At 39.2% G+C, this 22,267-nt stretch overlaps 2 long non-coding RNA genes across 2 annotated transcripts; both read right to left on the bottom strand.

The window, feature by feature from the left end:
* Nucleotides 1–483: 483 nt before the first annotated feature.
* LOC143413292 (uncharacterized) lies at nt 484–9,816 on the bottom strand. Its single transcript, XR_013093923.1, has 5 exons — nt 8,459–9,816; nt 6,266–6,310; nt 4,448–6,083; nt 3,223–3,278; nt 484–2,317 (listed from the first exon to the last, which is right to left on the bottom strand). It is a non-coding gene; the product is annotated as an uncharacterized LOC143413292 (long non-coding RNA).
* Nucleotides 9,817–11,486: 1,670 nt separating this feature from the next.
* Nucleotides 11,487–20,819, bottom strand: LOC143413290 (uncharacterized). Its single transcript, XR_013093921.1, has 5 exons — nt 19,462–20,819; nt 17,269–17,313; nt 15,451–17,086; nt 14,226–14,281; nt 11,487–13,320 (listed from the first exon to the last, which is right to left on the bottom strand). It is a non-coding gene; the product is annotated as an uncharacterized LOC143413290 (long non-coding RNA).
* Between the last annotated feature and the right edge of the window lie 1,448 nt (nt 20,820–22,267).

The raw sequence follows: 22,267 nt of genomic DNA, 5'->3' as shown, positions 1-22,267 counted from the left end.
GAAATTTTGAAATATTTGGCTTTATGCTTTGAAAGTGCCGTTGTGAGTGGGAGTGTGAAATCCTTACTTGATGTGTTCCCTTTGCCTTTACTGTTTTCAGTTTTATTTGTCATATGCAAGTTAGCACAGGGTCAACATTGCAATGAAATGTGTTTGACGAGCAGCAGTCACTCAGCAGCATGGTACAGTAGAAATATAATAAAATATAATAAAATAAAAAATAGAAAAATAGTAAAGAGCAAAATATTAGAGAGACGTGGTAAAAGAGAAAAGATGACTAAATATATATGTATCTATAAATATAAATATATGTACACTAGTGATTAAATAAGAAAATCTTGAAAAGAAATATGACGGGAGGCCAAATGGGATGTTGCACAGGAATGAGCAGCAGAAAATTACAGTATTACTCAGACTTTTAATAGTCATATTGTCAGTTTTGGCCGACGGTCATGGGTCACTTCCACTAAAATAGCACGAGACTGGAGTAAAATGTACTTTATTAATGAGAACACATGGTGATACAGCAAAGAATCCAACCCTTCTGAAAAGCAAATGGCTTCCTGTTATACTCTACCTGATTCAGGTGAGCATCTGGAATAGACCAAGTCTGGGGGTCAGCAAACCAAAGGAAAACAAAACCCTCCCCATAAGAAAACCACTACAATATAACCAAGATATAACACATCATAGACATATGAAGATTTGGAACAAGTCCTATAAATAATTCCATAACATATAAACTTCAGTCTCTTCTATATACATTAAAACAGCGGTCCCCAACCTTTTTTGCGCCACGGACCGGTTTATGCCCGACAATATTTTCACGGACCGGCCTTTAAGGTGTCACAGATAAATACAACAAAATAAAACTAGTACCGGTACCGGAAAAAAAGAAGATTTATTCATAACACACGTGAAAGACCCAGGAAAACAGAGTTAACGATAAAAACGATAACAAAATAACGATAAAAAACGATAAAAACTCTGAAAACCATACATTTCACACCCGAGCCTCATCTCTCGACCAAACGACGGTCCGTGGCCCAGCGGTTGGGGACCGCTGCATTAAAACACCTTAACCACACAGTTAGGTTTCAGCCCTCGCTGACTCAGAACAAAGTAAGACAATCAGAGTTCGATTGGTTTTTACTTGTGCAGGGGAAGCCTGGTCAGATTCTCAGAGTTGCAAGCTCTACACCCAAACTCAGACAACTCCAACTCCAGCCTTTTATTGAATGAAAACAGTTACACAACTGCCCATTGTAAACCCCATATGTTGTGTGGTAAAAGCTAAGGCACTGTGTGTGTGTGTGTGTATGTGTGTCTGTATACGTGACTTCCTGGTTACAAACGTTTTAACCGCATCTCTAGTCATAAAAGGGCATCTCCCCTCAACCTCGTATATGGCTTAACCTCTTTAACAGTCCACCATTTACATGGTGAGCCCATACTGTAAAGGGCAGGAAGTGAACATTCCTTACCAAATAAGGAAACCAGAATCTTACATAGATTGTGCCTGCAGTTGAAAACTATAGCTAGTAACATCCCCAACATCCTACATGTGGGGGAGGAACAGAAAAATATCTGAACATACAGTTCAAGACAAGGTCCAAGCACAATAATGACAACTTTTAACAAAATCACTCCAACACACACTCCCCTAGCCTGGCACATTGGTTTGCTCCAGGAGCTCATAAGCAGGTGATTGAGCTGCTTTTACTCTTTATAAAGTGAGTACTGTTAACACTTCTCTTTTTACATATACAACTAATTTAGGTTACAGACAAATGATTAAATGTGAACAGCTCTAACACGGGTTCTTTTCCTGACACAGGTAGGATGGCCAGTCCCCCTGTCTCTTCACCTTTCACGAGTCACTTAAATAACAACCCAAAAAACCTAATAAAGATCACAATCAACCAGTGTGTGTTTTTCTTCATTATGGTTTTTAAATACAAATCAGTCAGTCAATTAATAAAAATACAAGTAAGGGTAATGGAACCCCTGGTCTCCATTACACACATAAATACCATAAAGACACTAAGTCGTAGAGCTCTGAACTCCTTGCTTTTATGATATTTACACTTCTTCTTGGCCTTCTCCTTCACTCTGAGTCACTCCAGGATAAACGCATCAGCTCAGACATTCAATAATTAAAATATGTGTAGGTGACCGTTTGGCAGAAGACGATGTCGAGGCGGTACTGCAGTGACACGTCCGTGGCTATTGTCGGGGAGGTGTCCTGCATCAGCAGGAAGTCCATAGACTTCTTGGCTTTGTTGCTCATCATGGCTCTGTAGTCCGTGGGCGTGGCCTGCAAAAAGTGTAAATAAACCATCAGAGACCAAACACAATTATGCCTTCCAACCACTAGTTTAGACAACATCTTGCAAAGAGTGTGTATTTCAGAGTGCAGTTGTTTTTAAATTTGACAGAAACAGAAAAAAAGATGGAACAGAAGGACAACAGGGAAAGCAGAAGCACCGACACACTGAAATCTTTTAGGGTCAAGCTCCAGAACTAGCCACAAATCCTGCTGGAAAGAACCTAAAAATACTTAAAAATACTTGCAGAGATCTAATGGAGCCGTTAACTCAAAAGCCTGGTGTCAGGCATGTTCTTTAATAAATAAGAAACGAGCTGATATGTTACAGACCCCAGTCTTTACGTAAAGAAAACGCTGACATTTAGAGCGGTCTCGCAGCAGATTTTAAAACAGTGACACTGATTTGTGGGGTTTTTGTGCACAGATTTGAACCTTTTTGTTTTATCCATGTCCTTGAACACAGCTTGTGACTTGGGCGCTTTCATATGTACCGATTCATTTAGGTTTGTGCACTGAGGCCAGATTTAGGTATTAAAAACGAGTCAGTCATAACACTTCTTACATTAGTTAAAAAGCTGAGCTTACACTAAACCAACATTTAAATTTCCCCTTGTGGGACTAATAAAGGTATATCATATCATATCATTACTACAGTATTGCTGCAACATTGTAAAGACAAAGATGACACACGGACCAGACATAAAACACTGAACACTTTTTAAAGAAGAGTCATTTAAGAATTCAACTGCTTGAACTATGTTATTTTAAAATTGACAGTAGAGCAGAAGTCACTGCATCATTTCATCATCAACACGAACCTGAAAAAAGCTGTCTGATATATAGATAAAATAATAACAAACAAACAAACATACAGATATCACTAAACAAAACACCTTATCTTGGTTTTCTAGGTGTTGCTGATGGTGACATAGGAAACTTCAGGATCCACCTAAACAATGAAGAGAAAAACATGCTGACTCCTCAGTAATATCCATCCACTTATCCTTTTCAGTGTCGCGGGGGGTGCTGGAGCCTATCCCAGCTGTCATAAGGCGAGAGGCGGGGTACACCCTGGACAGGTCGCCAGTCTGTCGCAGGGCCAACACACAGAGACAGACAACCATTCACGCTCACATTCACTCCTGCATTCACACCTATGGGCAATTTAGATTTTTCAATTCACCTATACCTTTAGACGTGCTTGTATGAATGGGTGAATGAGGCATGTTGTTTACAGTGCTTTGACTACTCTGGGAGAGTAGAAAATTGCTATATAAGAATCAGTCCATTTACCAATAAAAAAAACACTGCAAAACACACAAAACAAAATAGAAATAAGAAAAATGGTAACAGACATAGGAAAAAAAACGTAAATAGGAAAAACGAAAACAGAAATAGGAAAAAACAGATTTCCAAAAGCAAAGGGGAGTGTTTCTGGGGAGACAATAACCCGACGGACCAGTTGCAGGAACCCAAAACATGCTAGGTGTGTTTTATCATGACTCATATAATACTGATGATGAATTTTTAGGCTAATAGTTAGGCTAACACATATACCACTCATCTTTTCTTTCCTCACAAAACCGATAAATCCTCCACTTCTTTTAAGTGTCTCCCAGCGCAATTCTTAGCATATTTTGGTTCCTGCAACTGGTCCGTCAGGTTATTGTCTCCCCAGAAACACTTTGTGCTTTTGCAAATCTTTTTTTTTCCTATTTCCGCTGTCGTTTTTCCTCTTTTCGTTGTGTTTTGTGTGCTTTTGCAGCATTTTTCTTATTGCTGGTGTTGTCTTAAGTTGCAGTGGCCTCTCAGGGCCACCGTACAACACATGTTCTCCCCGTGTTTGCGTGGGTTCTCTCCGGGTACTCCGGCTTCCTCCCACCGTCCAAAGACATGCAGCTTGTGGGGATAGGTTAATTGGATAATCTAGATTGCCACTAGGTGTGAGTGTGAATGGTTGTCTGTGTCTCAATGTGTTAGCCCTGCGACAGACTGGCGACCTGTCCAGGGTGTACCCTGCCTCTCGCCCTATGACAGCTGGGATAGGCTCCAGCACCCCCCGCGACCCTGAAAAGGATAAGCGGAAGTGAATGGATGGATGGATGTTTCAAAACTCACAGGATTTTCACTCTTCTGCATTTTGTTTCCTGGAAAGACAAAAACAGTCAACTCTAACATTCATAGAACAACTTACAAATGTTGTATCTGTAAATGTTCTCACCTTTCATTCTTTTCCTTATGATGAGACACACAGCTCTTATCAGCAGTGCGACCAAACCAATAGCTCCATCGATGTACCACGAAACTAAAACTTTGATGGGGTTTTTTTTATCTTCACTAAACACTTTTTTGCTTTGTGTTTATTATTGTGCTACTGCAAGTATTTCATATATTAGTCAGTTGATTGTTACTGTAGGGCAGCTCTAGGACAATCCCTGATGTGATGTAGCTTGCTTTTATCCAGCAGATACGACATCTCATGAGGAGGTTCGAACCCTGTACCCTGACCTTCCCACTGACGCACAAAGTCTGGACATCCAGCAGCAGGCCCTTCTACGTGAACAACAGCACAACAGTTTCTATTTCTTTTAATATTAGAAGTCAGTTATTCATTAATGAATACAAATGGTGACTGAAGTTATTTAGACAGGACATTAAACAATAAACTTCCAATAAATTATGAACAATGTGTGACTGAATGTGTTCAGTGAAAGACTTTGAAAATATCGCAGCATAAAACCAGTGTAAAAGTATTCAGACTACTTTTGGGGGTATTTATTTGATGATGCAACCAGAAAATGTGCAGGTTGTGAGTTTAACATTTTCAACACTGGAGAAGAAGTACATGTACACAGACTAGCTAATGACAAACATTTTTTTAAATTAACCTTTATTTAAACAGGTTGTTCATTTTTCTGAGCTTATCTGGTGTCTAGTTTTGGTGGCAGTAGCATAAGCAGAGAAGACCCAGACCTTACTCTCCCGAGCCAGCTCCTCCATTATTTGGGGGACACTGAGGCATTCTCTGCTGAGTGCTGTGATCTCCCCAACATGTCCTGGGTGTGTCCTGTCTGTCCTGGTGGGACATGCCTGGAACATCTCACCCAGGAGGCGCTCAAGAGGCACCCTTGTCAGATGCCTGAACCTCCTCAACTGGCTCGTTTAGATGTAGAGGAGTAGCAGTTAACTCATGCAAACCACATTTCTCCACGCCAGTCCTAATCAGCTTACTCAGTATCACTAGATCCAATGCTGCTCCTCCAGCAGAGCACACAAAAGTAGGAGAGACCGGAGATGCCATGGCTTAGTTAGGAGACTGTTTGCTTCAAGGCCACTAGAAGGTGCTGCCATAAAACTACAATAAATGAATTGACCTTTTGACCTGCTCACACTCTTTTATGCAAAACCCTGCTGATGTTACGCACACACACACACATAAAGAGATTCTAGGTCTGACCAACCGTCTCCGCCGTGGGCAAAAAGATGACAGTCAATAAAATTCTAAAATTTTATTTATAAACACAATGAATAATAGTTAAAAGTCCAGTGTCCCATTTAGGTACAAAGTAAAAACACACAGTCCAAGGCCAGAGCCAGCTATGCCACAAAGCCAGTTGCACTCCACACGTTGTTCACTTCAACAGGGGTAGCAATTGTCCTCTGAGACCCACCACCCTGTAAGTAGAAAGCCAGTGATCACTCCATCCTCTGCAACTCAGCTACTTTCAGGCTACAGCATATAATAGGCCCTAGCCTGCACAGAGCGACAAAATAAGACAATTCACTATATAATTCACAGCCCATCCATCCCAAACATATCAGATCATTAGCGGTTTTGTCACATTACATACCTGCACTGAGAGACAAAATAAGACTAATGACGCTAAATTTAATTACGGGTCATGGACAGCCTTCATAAATGCTCATATTACTCACCCACACTGAATTCCAGCACAGGTTCATCTGGGTCCTGACTATTTCCTGCAAAATAACACAAACGTCATCAGAACATTAAGTCAGAGAAACAACATTTGGAGCTTTTGTACATGATAAATTATACTGCAGTAGTAAAACAAAGTCAAGCAGCAGTACATTTATTAAAATCACCTTCAGCTGTAATATTTAAACTGATTTAGTGTCAATTTAGATTATGTTTAGATTAAAATGAAACTAGTACCCTTGTAATGTCTTTTTAAATTAGAGGTAAATATTTGTATATTTTTTTACATAATATAATTATATTTACTGGATTTTCTCTCTATTGTAGTTTAGTATTATAGTTATTACTTGTTTTTTATTGACTTGTCTTGTTTTTACAATGATTTGCTTTGACTGCAGCCTTTAAAGAAAAGACTATCTGTTCAGTAACTATCCATCAGACTGGGTCCATGTTACCAGCCAAATGGGTAATAATTAAAGTAAGTTTTGAATTACGTATATTTGGGTGTTTAGGTGACACTTTTGCAAAAAAAATTATATAATTAGGTTTAAAAAAACTAAACATGTATGTATTTAAAAACAATAAGTGTGTTAGAATTACTACAGCAACAGGTTGTAGCTCACTGTACTGTTTTTGAGCACAACTTTGGCGCTTTTGCCTCATTTTTAAATCAGTGATCCCAGTAGCACAGTCTAAGCAGAGACCTCAGTGCTTGGCAAACAATCAATAGAATCAATATAATTATTAAAAAGAAACAAAATAAATGCCAACCATATAAAAAACATAAACTTAAAGAAAAAACTAAACTTGATTTTATGTCTTTAGGCTATTGTTAACAGCAAGCATGAGGTTAGTGCATATGTATTATTATTGGAAAGATTACTGCAAAGAAAAAAAAAGTTGAACCAGGAGGGGGCGATATTGCTCTTCTTACAATGAGTTACATGCAGGCTATTACTTACCGTGTCACTCACATTTATTTCACAAATTAGCTGAACCCACTTAATTCGATTTAATTGTATTTATGCAGAGCTGAATCACAACAACATTCTCCTCGAGGTGGTATAGATTGTAAGGTAGAAAGTCTACAATTAAAAAGAAAAAACCTCAATACAGTGGGAAGGAACAACTCACTTTTAACAGGAAGCACCCTCTGGCAGAACCACGGTCAGGGAGCAAACTATCAAACTACGAGGTCTTTAAAATAAGATGATTATTCAAGACCTCATGTGTGATGGGAAGGATTCTGAATTTGATGCTGGACCCACAAATCATAAAAGAGAAACACTAACTCACACACACCAGAAAGTGCCAAGAATTATAATTATATGTAATTTAGTTTTGCGTTCCTTTATAATGCTTTCAACTATACAAATAAGACACTTGGGGGCGCCTGAGCCTTGTAGACACAACAAATATTGAACAAACCTCATGCGCCCTGTTGTTGACAAAACGATAAAAATGAATGTGTCTTATTTAGGTCATTTCTGTAGTTACAGAAAATCATTTGAATTCATTTTTCCTTAAATTATTTTAACCCTTATTTGATGCTATTGAAATTGGTCTGTTGCCTCAGGGCAACAACGGCAATAAGGGTTCCACAGTGTCACAGTTTTCTGCATATAGTCGATTAATAAATGTTGAGAAAACAACTAATCGATTCAATTTTTTTATTTGAACAAGTATCAAATTGATTTTCACAGAAGCGTTCAATGGAACAAATACATAAATGGTAAGCTGACTGCTTTTTATATAGGGTTTTTGTATTTTGCTCGTGCATTAAAAAGCGCTTTATACAACATGCCTCATTCACCTATTCACCCAAACATTATTACAAGCACCTTTTCTACAATTAAGCTAAACATGCATAAAATGTTAGCAGTGGAGATTTGGCACCTGAAAGGACCCCCTTTGATCCACTCCTAGTTTGAGTCTATTTACATTTAAATACTGATACTTCAATTTTGCCTTGGTTTGAGCTCCATAAAGCAGGCAAACCAGAATTAATCACAGAAGGCAAAAACACTGAAACTACGTTTTAAGCTGCGAGCCAAACAAACCAAAGGTAACCGTGTTTTGAAAAGAGCTATGAAGAGAAACAGACAGACTACTGTAATTTCTCAATAAAATGTCGCTTATTATCGCTCACTCTCAAGAACAAAAACGTGAGTAATTTCCCAGTAGCTCACCATATTTGGGATCTTCTAACATCCACACTTCATGTTTAAACGGTGGTGCGGAGGCGGTGTACCGTCGCAGGCCGGATGTAGCATTCAGCGCGGTGTGCCTTTTTTTCAGTTGCTAAGCAACAGATTTGTCCCGCCCCTTTCGTTATGACGAGCCGGGCCAGTCCTTTGACTGGTGACGTTACAATGAAACCGACCTTATATATAGACCTGGCTGTTCAGTTGAAACGCATTCACACAGCGGGACAGCAGCGCTTTAAACGTTCAAACACGGAGTTTAACACAAAACAACATTTTAGACATAAAAAACAAAAAAGTGAAATGGCAAGCTCAAACTGTAACACAATGACAAATGATGAAACAGTTCAGACCAATCGGGATAATTCTACAGTACATGCTTTGGTATCCCTCTTGGATAACTTGTTAAGTAGTTTTTCGAAAAAGCAGTTGGACGCGCTTACCTCAGGCTATCCGGATTGCTTCACCGCTAAGCGGCTTGCAGGTTTTTTAAAGGACGTAATGGACCTGTGTGCACAGTCACTAGCAGTATCACCACTGAGGTCTTCCCAGAACTCCCCTGTACATGAAAACTGTTCTGTCCACACCACCACTGGCAAAACGGTTTTGTCACCTGTGAAATTTTTGGACGATTCTGCTGAGCAGGAGTTTGATACAGCACAGAATATAGATGCTAACAGCCAAGAAACAGCTAACACAGAAGAACGCTGTCAAAATGCTGACCAACACAGTGCTGCAAAAGCAGAAAACAATCCAATTCCAGATCCCCAGCAGCAGAAATCCTGTGTTGAACATGAAGCCAGCATCCCACCGTTAACAAACATAAGTCAAACGGAGTCATATAAAAAGATACAGAATCACAGATCTTCTGTAGACTGTGAGCCACCTGAAAACACCTTAGACTTTGAAAGATGGTTAGAGACATTAATTCAGGCTGTGCTTTCAAAGCTTGGTAAACTTTTAAAGTGCCCTCATTCTCACCAAAAACGTTTGTTGGATCTACTCTTGGACAAATTCAAGGGGATGGATTTGCATTTAGACCGAAAAGTGCAGAATTATTTTGACTGCATTGCTAATGCCATTTTCACTGATATTTGTGACCAATTATATAATTGGTCACTAATATCATTGGAAATGGGGAGGAGTGGGGAGGAGGATTCAATGAATTTAATGGGAGAACCAATATTTAATATCATAACTACTTCAGTATTCCAAGAACACCTGTTGGCAGTAACAATTATCGATAGACTGGAATCATATGAAAAGAAAGAAAGATGCAGACTTTCAGTGGAAATCTTTGTGGAAGGACTGATTTCCCAGGTTGCAAAAACATCAGACACAGTCTTCAGCATTGAAAATGCTGAAGCTATCTCCAACCGGCTTACCATGAAAATCTGGACTGAAATCAGGGCAGAATACAACAAAATCCCCCCAGAGAAGTTCAAGAAACTCAGCGAGAGGGTTTTCAAATCCCTCTGTAAAAGATGGAAGCATGTAGCGGTTATTGTGACATCCTGGCAATTAAACGTCCAAGATCTTGATGAAGATATTGTTAAAACTTTCAAAAGAAAGATATTCCCAGAACCAAGTTGGATATCTAAGTGCTTTTCATCGGTGCGTGCATTTTTTGGGAGGTTTAAGGGAGGAAACAAAGTTTCCCCTTTATAGTGACATCGTGATATCAACAGCAAGATATTTTCTAAAACTCACTGGACACTTTAAATTAGCTAGTTTTACATTTAGATCAGATCAAGTCATTTTTGAAATCCCCAGGAATGGTCGCGGCAGATGGCCACCCCACCCTGAGCCTGGTTCTGTCGAAGGTTTCTTCCTCTTAAAAGGGAGTTTTTCCTTCCCACTGTCGCCTCGTGCTTGCTCAGAGGGGTTTGTTCTTTTGGGGTTTTCTTTTTAATACTGTAAGTTGTTACCTTACAGTGTGAAGCACCTTGAAAACACCATTGTTTCCTTTGGTGCTATACAGATTGAAGTGACTTGCACTGACAACATAACTAAGCTGGGACTTTAATTTAACATCAATAAAATTATAAAAATATTACATCTTGATTTCTGCTTGTTTTCATTGTCTGTGACTTAATGAATACAAATGTGTAATTTAACAGATTTTTTCTTTATGTTAGTCTGACCGGTGATTCCACGTTGGCCTTAGGTGTTGGCGCGGATACGCTGCAGCCCCTGAGCCATTAATGGCCCAGCACACTACAGTAAAAACAAAACAACAGCCATCTCTCCAACTAGGAAAGGAAAATAATAAACTGCCTCCTTGGAGGCAACCTGACTCAAAACAGTTGCAGTCCAACTCAGACCGACTGCAATCACTCTCAGGCAGATTGATGAAGATCTGCAAATAACTGTTGTCTAATTTATAAACGCAGACAGATTGCCAACACGTCTGTTTACAATAGAGGACTGTACTTACATGGTTGCAAACTGGTTGTTGTCTTGCTTATATGAAAACATTGCTTTGGAGCAATGAAACTCAAACACATTCATTTTTAAAATGCCTCAAAATGAAATTTTGAAATATTTGGCTTTATGCTTTGAAAGTGCCGTTGTGAGTGGGAGTGTGAAATCCTTACTTGATGTGTTCCCTTTGCCTTTACTGTTTTCAGTTTTATTTGTCATATGCAAGTTAGCACAGGGTCAACATTGCAATGAAATGTGTTTGACGAGCAGCAGTCACTCAGCAGCATGGTACAGTAGAAATATAATAAAATATAATAAAATAAAAAATAGAAAAATAGTAAAGAGCAAAATATTAGAGAGACGTGGTAAAAGAGAAAAGATGACTAAATATATATGTATCTATAAATATAAATATATGTACACTAGTGATTAAATAAGAAAATCTTGAAAAGAAATATGACGGGAGGCCAAATGGGATGTTGCACAGGAATGAGCAGCAGAAAATTACAGTATTACTCAGACTTTTAATAGTCATATTGTCAGTTTTGGCCGACGGTCATGGGTCACTTCCACTAAAATAGCACGAGACTGGAGTAAAATGTACTTTATTAATGAGAACACATGGTGATACAGCAAAGAATCCAACCCTTCTGAAAAGCAAATGGCTTCCTGTTATACTCTACCTGATTCAGGTGAGCATCTGGAATAGACCAAGTCTGGGGGTCAGCAAACCAAAGGAAAACAAAACCCTCCCCATAAGAAAACCACTACAATATAACCAAGATATAACACATCATAGACATATGAAGATTTGGAACAAGTCCTATAAATAATTCCATAACATATAAACTTCAGTCTCTTCTATATACATTAAAACAGCGGTCCCCAACCTTTTTTGCGCCACGGACCGGTTTATGCCCGACAATATTTTCACGGACCGGCCTTTAAGGTGTCACAGATAAATACAACAAAATAAAACTAGTACCGGTACCGGAAAAAAAGAAGATTTATTCATAACACACGTGAAAGACCCAGGAAAACAGAGTTAACGATAAAAACGATAACAAAATAACGATAAAAAACGATAAAAACTCTGAAAACCATACATTTCACACCCGAGCCTCATCTCTCGACCAAACGACGGTCCGTGGCCCAGCGGTTGGGGACCGCTGCATTAAAACACCTTAACCACACAGTTAGGTTTCAGCCCTCGCTGACTCAGAACAAAGTAAGACAATCAGAGTTCGATTGGTTTTTACTTGTGCAGGGGAAGCCTGGTCAGATTCTCAGAGTTGCAAGCTCTACACCCAAACTCAGACAACTCCAACTCCAGCCTTTTATTGAATGAAAACAGTTACACAACTGCCCATTGTAAACCCCATATGTTGTGTGGTAAAAGCTAAGGCACTGTGTGTGTGTGTGTGTATGTGTGTCTGTATACGTGACTTCCTGGTTACAAACGTTTTAACCGCATCTCTAGTCATAAAAGGGCATCTCCCCTCAACCTCGTATATGGCTTAACCTCTTTAACAGTCCACCATTTACATGGTGAGCCCATACTGTAAAGGGCAGGAAGTGAACATTCCTTACCAAATAAGGAAACCAGAATCTTACATAGATTGTGCCTGCAGTTGAAAACTATAGCTAGTAACATCCCCAACATCCTACATGTGGGGGAGGAACAGAAAAATATCTGAACATACAGTTCAAGACAAGGTCCAAGCACAATAATGACAACTTTTAACAAAATCACTCCAACACACACTCCCCTAGCCTGGCACATTGGTTTGCTCCAGGAGCTCATAAGCAGGTGATTGAGCTGCTTTTACTCTTTATAAAGTGAGTACTGTTAACACTTCTCTTTTTACATATACAACTAATTTAGGTTACAGACAAATGATTAAATGTGAACAGCTCTAACACGGGTTCTTTTCCTGACACAGGTAGGATGGCCAGTCCCCCTGTCTCTTCACCTTTCACGAGTCACTTAAATAACAACCCAAAAAACCTAATAAAGATCACAATCAACCAGTGTGTGTTTTTCTTCATTATGGTTTTTAAATACAAATCAGTCAGTCAATTAATAAAAATACAAGTAAGGGTAATGGAACCCCTGGTCTCCATTACACACATAAATACCATAAAGACACTAAGTCGTAGAGCTCTGAACTCCTTGCTTTTATGATATTTACACTTCTTCTTGGCCTTCTCCTTCACTCTGAGTCACTCCAGGATAAACGCATCAGCTCAGACATTCAATAATTAAAATATGTGTAGGTGACCGTTTGGCAGAAGACGATGTCGAGGCGGTACTGCAGTGACACGTCCGTGGCTATTGTCGGGGAGGTGTCCTGCATCAGCAGGAAGTCCATAGACTTCTTGGCTTTGTTGCTCATCATGGCTCTGTAGTCCGTGGGCGTGGCCTGCAAAAAGTGTAAATAAACCATCAGAGACCAAACACAATTATGCCTTCCAACCACTAGTTTAGACAACATCTTGCAAAGAGTGTGTATTTCAGAGTGCAGTTGTTTTTAAATTTGACAGAAACAGAAAAAAAGATGGAACAGAAGGACAACAGGGAAAGCAGAAGCACCGACACACTGAAATCTTTTAGGGTCAAGCTCCAGAACTAGCCACAAATCCTGCTGGAAAGAACCTAAAAATACTTAAAAATACTTGCAGAGATCTAATGGAGCCGTTAACTCAAAAGCCTGGTGTCAGGCATGTTCTTTAATAAATAAGAAACGAGCTGATATGTTACAGACCCCAGTCTTTACGTAAAGAAAACGCTGACATTTAGAGCGGTCTCGCAGCAGATTTTAAAACAGTGACACTGATTTGTGGGGTTTTTGTGCACAGATTTGAACCTTTTTGTTTTATCCATGTCCTTGAACACAGCTTGTGACTTGGGCGCTTTCATATGTACCGATTCATTTAGGTTTGTGCACTGAGGCCAGATTTAGGTATTAAAAACGAGTCAGTCATAACACTTCTTACATTAGTTAAAAAGCTGAGCTTACACTAAACCAACATTTAAATTTCCCCTTGTGGGACTAATAAAGGTATATCATATCATATCATTACTACAGTATTGCTGCAACATTGTAAAGACAAAGATGACACACGGACCAGACATAAAACACTGAACACTTTTTAAAGAAGAGTCATTTAAGAATTCAACTGCTTGAACTATGTTATTTTAAAATTGACAGTAGAGCAGAAGTCACTGCATCATTTCATCATCAACACGAACCTGAAAAAAGCTGTCTGATATATAGATAAAATAATAACAAACAAACAAACATACAGATATCACTAAACAAAACACCTTATCTTGGTTTTCTAGGTGTTGCTGATGGTGACATAGGAAACTTCAGGATCCACCTAAACAATGAAGAGAAAAACATGCTGACTCCTCAGTAATATCCATCCACTTATCCTTTTCAGTGTCGCGGGGGGTGCTGGAGCCTATCCCAGCTGTCATAAGGCGAGAGGCGGGGTACACCCTGGACAGGTCGCCAGTCTGTCGCAGGGCCAACACACAGAGACAGACAACCATTCACGCTCACATTCACTCCTGCATTCACACCTATGGGCAATTTAGATTTTTCAATTCACCTATACCTTTAGACGTGCTTGTATGAATGGGTGAATGAGGCATGTTGTTTACAGTGCTTTGACTACTCTGGGAGAGTAGAAAATTGCTATATAAGAATCAGTCCATTTACCAATAAAAAAAACACTGCAAAACACACAAAACAAAATAGAAATAAGAAAAATGGTAACAGACATAGGAAAAAAAACGTAAATAGGAAAAACGAAAACAGAAATAGGAAAAAACAGATTTCCAAAAGCAAAGGGGAGTGTTTCTGGGGAGACAATAACCCGACGGACCAGTTGCAGGAACCCAAAACATGCTAGGTGTGTTTTATCATGACTCATATAATACTGATGATGAATTTTTAGGCTAATAGTTAGGCTAACACATATACCACTCATCTTTTCTTTCCTCACAAAACCGATAAATCCTCCACTTCTTTTAAGTGTCTCCCAGCGCAATTCTTAGCATATTTTGGTTCCTGCAACTGGTCCGTCAGGTTATTGTCTCCCCAGAAACACTTTGTGCTTTTGCAAATCTTTTTTTTTCCTATTTCCGCTGTCGTTTTTCCTCTTTTCGTTGTGTTTTGTGTGCTTTTGCAGCATTTTTCTTATTGCTGGTGTTGTCTTAAGTTGCAGTGGCCTCTCAGGGCCACCGTACAACACATGTTCTCCCCGTGTTTGCGTGGGTTCTCTCCGGGTACTCCGGCTTCCTCCCACCGTCCAAAGACATGCAGCTTGTGGGGATAGGTTAATTGGATAATCTAGATTGCCACTAGGTGTGAGTGTGAATGGTTGTCTGTGTCTCAATGTGTTAGCCCTGCGACAGACTGGCGACCTGTCCAGGGTGTACCCTGCCTCTCGCCCTATGACAGCTGGGATAGGCTCCAGCACCCCCCGCGACCCTGAAAAGGATAAGCGGAAGTGAATGGATGGATGGATGTTTCAAAACTCACAGGATTTTCACTCTTCTGCATTTTGTTTCCTGGAAAGACAAAAACAGTCAACTCTAACATTCATAGAACAACTTACAAATGTTGTATCTGTAAATGTTCTCACCTTTCATTCTTTTCCTTATGATGAGACACACAGCTCTTATCAGCAGTGCGACCAAACCAATAGCTCCATCGATGTACCACGAAACTAAAACTTTGATGGGGTTTTTTTTATCTTCACTAAACACTTTTTTGCTTTGTGTTTATTATTGTGCTACTGCAAGTATTTCATATATTAGTCAGTTGATTGTTACTGTAGGGCAGCTCTAGGACAATCCCTGATGTGATGTAGCTTGCTTTTATCCAGCAGATACGACATCTCATGAGGAGGTTCGAACCCTGTACCCTGACCTTCCCACTGACGCACAAAGTCTGGACATCCAGCAGCAGGCCCTTCTACGTGAACAACAGCACAACAGTTTCTATTTCTTTTAATATTAGAAGTCAGTTATTCATTAATGAATACAAATGGTGACTGAAGTTATTTAGACAGGACATTAAACAATAAACTTCCAATAAATTATGAACAATGTGTGACTGAATGTGTTCAGTGAAAGACTTTGAAAATATCGCAGCATAAAACCAGTGTAAAAGTATTCAGACTACTTTTGGGGGTATTTATTTGATGATGCAACCAGAAAATGTGCAGGTTGTGAGTTTAACATTTTCAACACTGGAGAAGAAGTACATGTACACAGACTAGCTAATGACAAACATTTTTTTAAATTAACCTTTATTTAAACAGGTTGTTCATTTTTCTGAGCTTATCTGGTGTCTAGTTTTGGTGGCAGTAGCATAAGCAGAGAAGACCCAGACCTTACTCTCCCGAGCCAGCTCCTCCATTATTTGGGGGACACTGAGGCATTCTCTGCTGAGTGCTGTGATCTCCCCAACATGTCCTGGGTGTGTCCTGTCTGTCCTGGTGGGACATGCCTGGAACATCTCACCCAGGAGGCGCTCAAGAGGCACCCTTGTCAGATGCCTGAACCTCCTCAACTGGCTCGTTTAGATGTAGAGGAGTAGCAGTTAACTCATGCAAACCACATTTCTCCACGCCAGTCCTAATCAGCTTACTCAGTATCACTAGATCCAATGCTGCTCCTCCAGCAGAGCACACAAAAGTAGGAGAGACCGGAGATGCCATGGCTTAGTTAGGAGACTGTTTGCTTCAAGGCCACTAGAAGGTGCTGCCATAAAACTACAATAAATGAATTGACCTTTTGACCTGCTCACACTCTTTTATGCAAAACCCTGCTGATGTTACGCACACACACACACATAAAGAGATTCTAGGTCTGACCAACCGTCTCCGCCGTGGGCAAAAAGATGACAGTCAATAAAATTCTAAAATTTTATTTATAAACACAATGAATAATAGTTAAAAGTCCAGTGTCCCATTTAGGTACAAAGTAAAAACACACAGTCCAAGGCCAGAGCCAGCTATGCCACAAAGCCAGTTGCACTCCACACGTTGTTCACTTCAACAGGGGTAGCAATTGTCCTCTGAGACCCACCACCCTGTAAGTAGAAAGCCAGTGATCACTCCATCCTCTGCAACTCAGCTACTTTCAGGCTACAGCATATAATAGGCCCTAGCCTGCACAGAGCGACAAAATAAGACAATTCACTATATAATTCACAGCCCATCCATCCCAAACATATCAGATCATTAGCGGTTTTGTCACATTACATACCTGCACTGAGAGACAAAATAAGACTAATGACGCTAAATTTAATTACGGGTCATGGACAGCCTTCATAAATGCTCATATTACTCACCCACACTGAATTCCAGCACAGGTTCATCTGGGTCCTGACTATTTCCTGCAAAATAACACAAACGTCATCAGAACATTAAGTCAGAGAAACAACATTTGGAGCTTTTGTACATGATAAATTATACTGCAGTAGTAAAACAAAGTCAAGCAGCAGTACATTTATTAAAATCACCTTCAGCTGTAATATTTAAACTGATTTAGTGTCAATTTAGATTATGTTTAGATTAAAATGAAACTAGTACCCTTGTAATGTCTTTTTAAATTAGAGGTAAATATTTGTATATTTTTTTACATAATATAATTATATTTACTGGATTTTCTCTCTATTGTAGTTTAGTATTATAGTTATTACTTGTTTTTTATTGACTTGTCTTGTTTTTACAATGATTTGCTTTGACTGCAGCCTTTAAAGAAAAGACTATCTGTTCAGTAACTATCCATCAGACTGGGTCCATGTTACCAGCCAAATGGGTAATAATTAAAGTAAGTTTTGAATTACGTATATTTGGGTGTTTAGGTGACACTTTTGCAAAAAAAATTATATAATTAGGTTTAAAAAAACTAAACATGTATGTATTTAAAAACAATAAGTGTGTTAGAATTACTACAGCAACAGGTTGTAGCTCACTGTACTGTTTTTGAGCACAACTTTGGCGCTTTTGCCTCATTTTTAAATCAGTGATCCCAGTAGCACAGTCTAAGCAGAGACCTCAGTGCTTGGCAAACAATCAATAGAATCAATATAATTATTAAAAAGAAACAAAATAAATGCCAACCATATAAAAAACATAAACTTAAAGAAAAAACTAAACTTGATTTTATGTCTTTAGGCTATTGTTAACAGCAAGCATGAGGTTAGTGCATATGTATTATTATTGGAAAGATTACTGCAAAGAAAAAAAAAGTTGAACCAGGAGGGGGCGATATTGCTCTTCTTACAATGAGTTACATGCAGGCTATTACTTACCGTGTCACTCACATTTATTTCACAAATTAGCTGAACCCACTTAATTCGATTTAATTGTATTTATGCAGAGCTGAATCACAACAACATTCTCCTCGAGGTGGTATAGATTGTAAGGTAGAAAGTCTACAATTAAAAAGAAAAAACCTCAATACAGTGGGAAGGAACAACTCACTTTTAACAGGAAGCACCCTCTGGCAGAACCACGGTCAGGGAGCAAACTATCAAACTACGAGGTCTTTAAAATAAGATGATTATTCAAGACCTCATGTGTGATGGGAAGGATTCTGAATTTGATGCTGGACCCACAAATCATAAAAGAGAAACACTAACTCACACACACCAGAAAGTGCCAAGAATTATAATTATATGTAATTTAGTTTTGCGTTCCTTTATAATGCTTTCAACTATACAAATAAGACACTTGGGGGCGCCTGAGCCTTGTAGACACAACAAATATTGAACAAACCTCATGCGCCCTGTTGTTGACAAAACGATAAAAATGAATGTGTCTTATTTAGGTCATTTCTGTAGTTACAGAAAATCATTTGAATTCATTTTTCCTTAAATTATTTTAACCCTTATTTGATGCTATTGAAATTGGTCTGTTGCCTCAGGGCAACAACGGCAATAAGGGTTCCACAGTGTCACAGTTTTCTGCATATAGTCGATTAATAAATGTTGAGAAAACAACTAATCGATTCAATTTTTTTATTTGAACAAGTATCAAATTGATTTTCACAGAAGCGTTCAATGGAACAAATACATAAATGGTAAGCTGACTGCTTTTTATATAGGGTTTTTGTATTTTGCTCGTGCATTAAAAAGCGCTTTATACAACATGCCTCATTCACCTATTCACCCAAACATTATTACAAGCACCTTTTCTACAATTAAGCTAAACATGCATAAAATGTTAGCAGTGGAGATTTGGCACCTGAAAGGACCCCCTTTGATCCACTCCTAGTTTGAGTCTATTTACATTTAAATACTGATACTTCAATTTTGCCTTGGTTTGAGCTCCATAAAGCAGGCAAACCAGAATTAATCACAGAAGGCAAAAACACTGAAACTACGTTTTAAGCTGCGAGCCAAACAAACCAAAGGTAACCGTGTTTTGAAAAGAGCTATGAAGAGAAACAGACAGACTACTGTAATTTCTCAATAAAATGTCGCTTATTATCGCTCACTCTCAAGAACAAAAACGTGAGTAATTTCCCAGTAGCTCACCATATTTGGGATCTTCTAACATCCACACTTCATGTTTAAACGGTGGTGCGGAGGCGGTGTACCGTCGCAGGCCGGATGTAGCATTCAGCGCGGTGTGCCTTTTTTTCAGTTGCTAAGCAACAGATTTGTCCCGCCCCTTTCGTTATGACGAGCCGGGCCAGTCCTTTGACTGGTGACGTTACAATGAAACCGACCTTATATATAGACCTGGCTGTTCAGTTGAAACGCATTCACACAGCGGGACAGCAGCGCTTTAAACGTTCAAACACGGAGTTTAACACAAAACAACATTTTAGACATAAAAAACAAAAAAGTGAAATGGCAAGCTCAAACTGTAACACAATGACAAATGATGAAACAGTTCAGACCAATCGGGATAATTCTACAGTACATGCTTTGGTATCCCTCTTGGATAACTTGTTAAGTAGTTTTTCGAAAAAGCAGTTGGACGCGCTTACCTCAGGCTATCCGGATTGCTTCACCGCTAAGCGGCTTGCAGGTTTTTTAAAGGACGTAATGGACCTGTGTGCACAGTCACTAGCAGTATCACCACTGAGGTCTTCCCAGAACTCCCCTGTACATGAAAACTGTTCTGTCCACACCACCACTGGCAAAACGGTTTTGTCACCTGTGAAATTTTTGGACGATTCTGCTGAGCAGGAGTTTGATACAGCACAGAATATAGATGCTAACAGCCAAGAAACAGCTAACACAGAAGAACGCTGTCAAAATGCTGACCAACACAGTGCTGCAAAAGCAGAAAACAATCCAATTCCAGATCCCCAGCAGCAGAAATCCTGTGTTGAACATGAAGCCAGCATCCCACCGTTAACAAACATAAGTCAAACGGAGTCATATAAAAAGATACAGAATCACAGATCTTCTGTAGACTGTGAGCCACCTGAAAACACCTTAGACTTTGAAAGATGGTTAGAGACATTAATTCAGGCTGTGCTTTCAAAGCTTGGTAAACTTTTAAAGTGCCCTCATTCTCACCAAAAACGTTTGTTGGATCTACTCTTGGACAAATTCAAGGGGATGGATTTGCATTTAGACCGAAAAGTGCAGAATTATTTTGACTGCATTGCTAATGCCATTTTCACTGATATTTGTGACCAATTATATAATTGGTCACTAATATCATTGGAAATGGGGAGGAGTGGGGAGGAGGATTCAATGAATTTAATGGGAGAACCAATATTTAATATCATAACTACTTCAGTATTCCAAGAACACCTGTTGGCAGTAACAATTATCGATAGACTGGAATCATATGAAAAGAAAGAAAGATGCAGACTTTCAGTGGAAATCTTTGTGGAAGGACTGATTTCCCAGGTTGCAAAAACATCAGACACAGTCTTCAGCATTGAAAATGCTGAAGCTATCTCCAACCGGCTTACCATGAAAATCTGGACTGAAATCAGGGCAGAATACAACAAAATCCCCCCAGAGAAGTTCAAGAAACTCAGCGAGAGGGTTTTCAAATCCCTCTGTAAAAGATGGAAGCATGTAGCGGTTATTGTGACATCCTGGCAATTAAACGTCCAAGATCTTGATGAAGATATTGTTAAAACTTTCAAAAGAAAGATATTCCCAGAACCAAGTTGGATATCTAAGTGCTTTTCATCGGTGCGTGCATTTTTTGGGAGGTTTAAGGGAGGAAACAAAGTTTCCCCTTTATAGTGACATCGTGATATCAACAGCAAGATATTTTCTAAAACTCACTGGACACTTTAAATTAGCTAGTTTTACATTTAGATCAGATCAAGTCATTTTTGAAATCCCCAGGAATGGTCGCGGCAGATGGCCACCCCACCCTGAGCCTGGTTCTGTCGAAGGTTTCTTCCTCTTAAAAGGGAGTTTTTCCTTCCCACTGTCGCCTCGTGCTTGCTCAGAGGGGTTTGTTCTTTTGGGGTTTTCTTTTTAATACTGTAAGTTGTTACCTTACAGTGTGAAGCACCTTGAAAACACCATTGTTTCCTTTGGTGCTATACAGATTGAAGTGACTTGCACTGACAACATAACTAAGCTGGGACTTTAATTTAACATCAATAAAATTATAAAAATATTACATCTTGATTTCTGCTTGTTTTCATTGTCTGTGACTTAATGAATACAAATGTGTAATTTAACAGATTTTTTCTTTATGTTAGTCTGACCGGTGATTCCACGTTGGCCTTAGGTGTTGGCGCGGATACGCTGCAGCCCCTGAGCCATTAATGGCCCAGCACACTACAGTAAAAACAAAACAACAGCCATCTCTCCAACTAGGAAAGGAAAATAATAAACTGCCTCCTTGGAGGCAACCTGACTCAAAACAGTTGCAGTCCAACTCAGACCGACTGCAATCACTCTCAGGCAGATTGATGAAGATCTGCAAATAACTGTTGTCTAATTTATAAACGCAGACAGATTGCCAACACGTCTGTTTACAATAGAGGACTGTACTTACATGGTTGCAAACTGGTTGTTGTCTTGCTTATATGAAAACATTGCTTTGGAGCAATGAAACTCAAACACATTCATTTTTAAAATGCCTCAAAATGAAATTTTGAAATATTTGGCTTTATGCTTTGAAAGTGCCGTTGTGAGTGGGAGTGTGAAATCCTTACTTGATGTGTTCCCTTTGCCTTTACTGTTTTCAGTTTTATTTGTCATATGCAAGTTAGCACAGGGTCAACATTGCAATGAAATGTGTTTGACGAGCAGCAGTCACTCAGCAGCATGGTACAGTAGAAATATAATAAAATATAATAAAATAAAAAATAGAAAAATAGTAAAGAGCAAAATATTAGAGAGACGTGGT

Source organism: Maylandia zebra, linkage group LG17 (genome assembly GCF_041146795.1).
Source record: "Maylandia zebra isolate NMK-2024a linkage group LG17, Mzebra_GT3a, whole genome shotgun sequence".
NCBI classification, from domain to species: Eukaryota; Metazoa; Chordata; class Actinopteri; order Cichliformes; family Cichlidae; genus Maylandia; species Maylandia zebra.
This window is presented reverse-complemented; position numbering and strand designations above follow the sequence as displayed.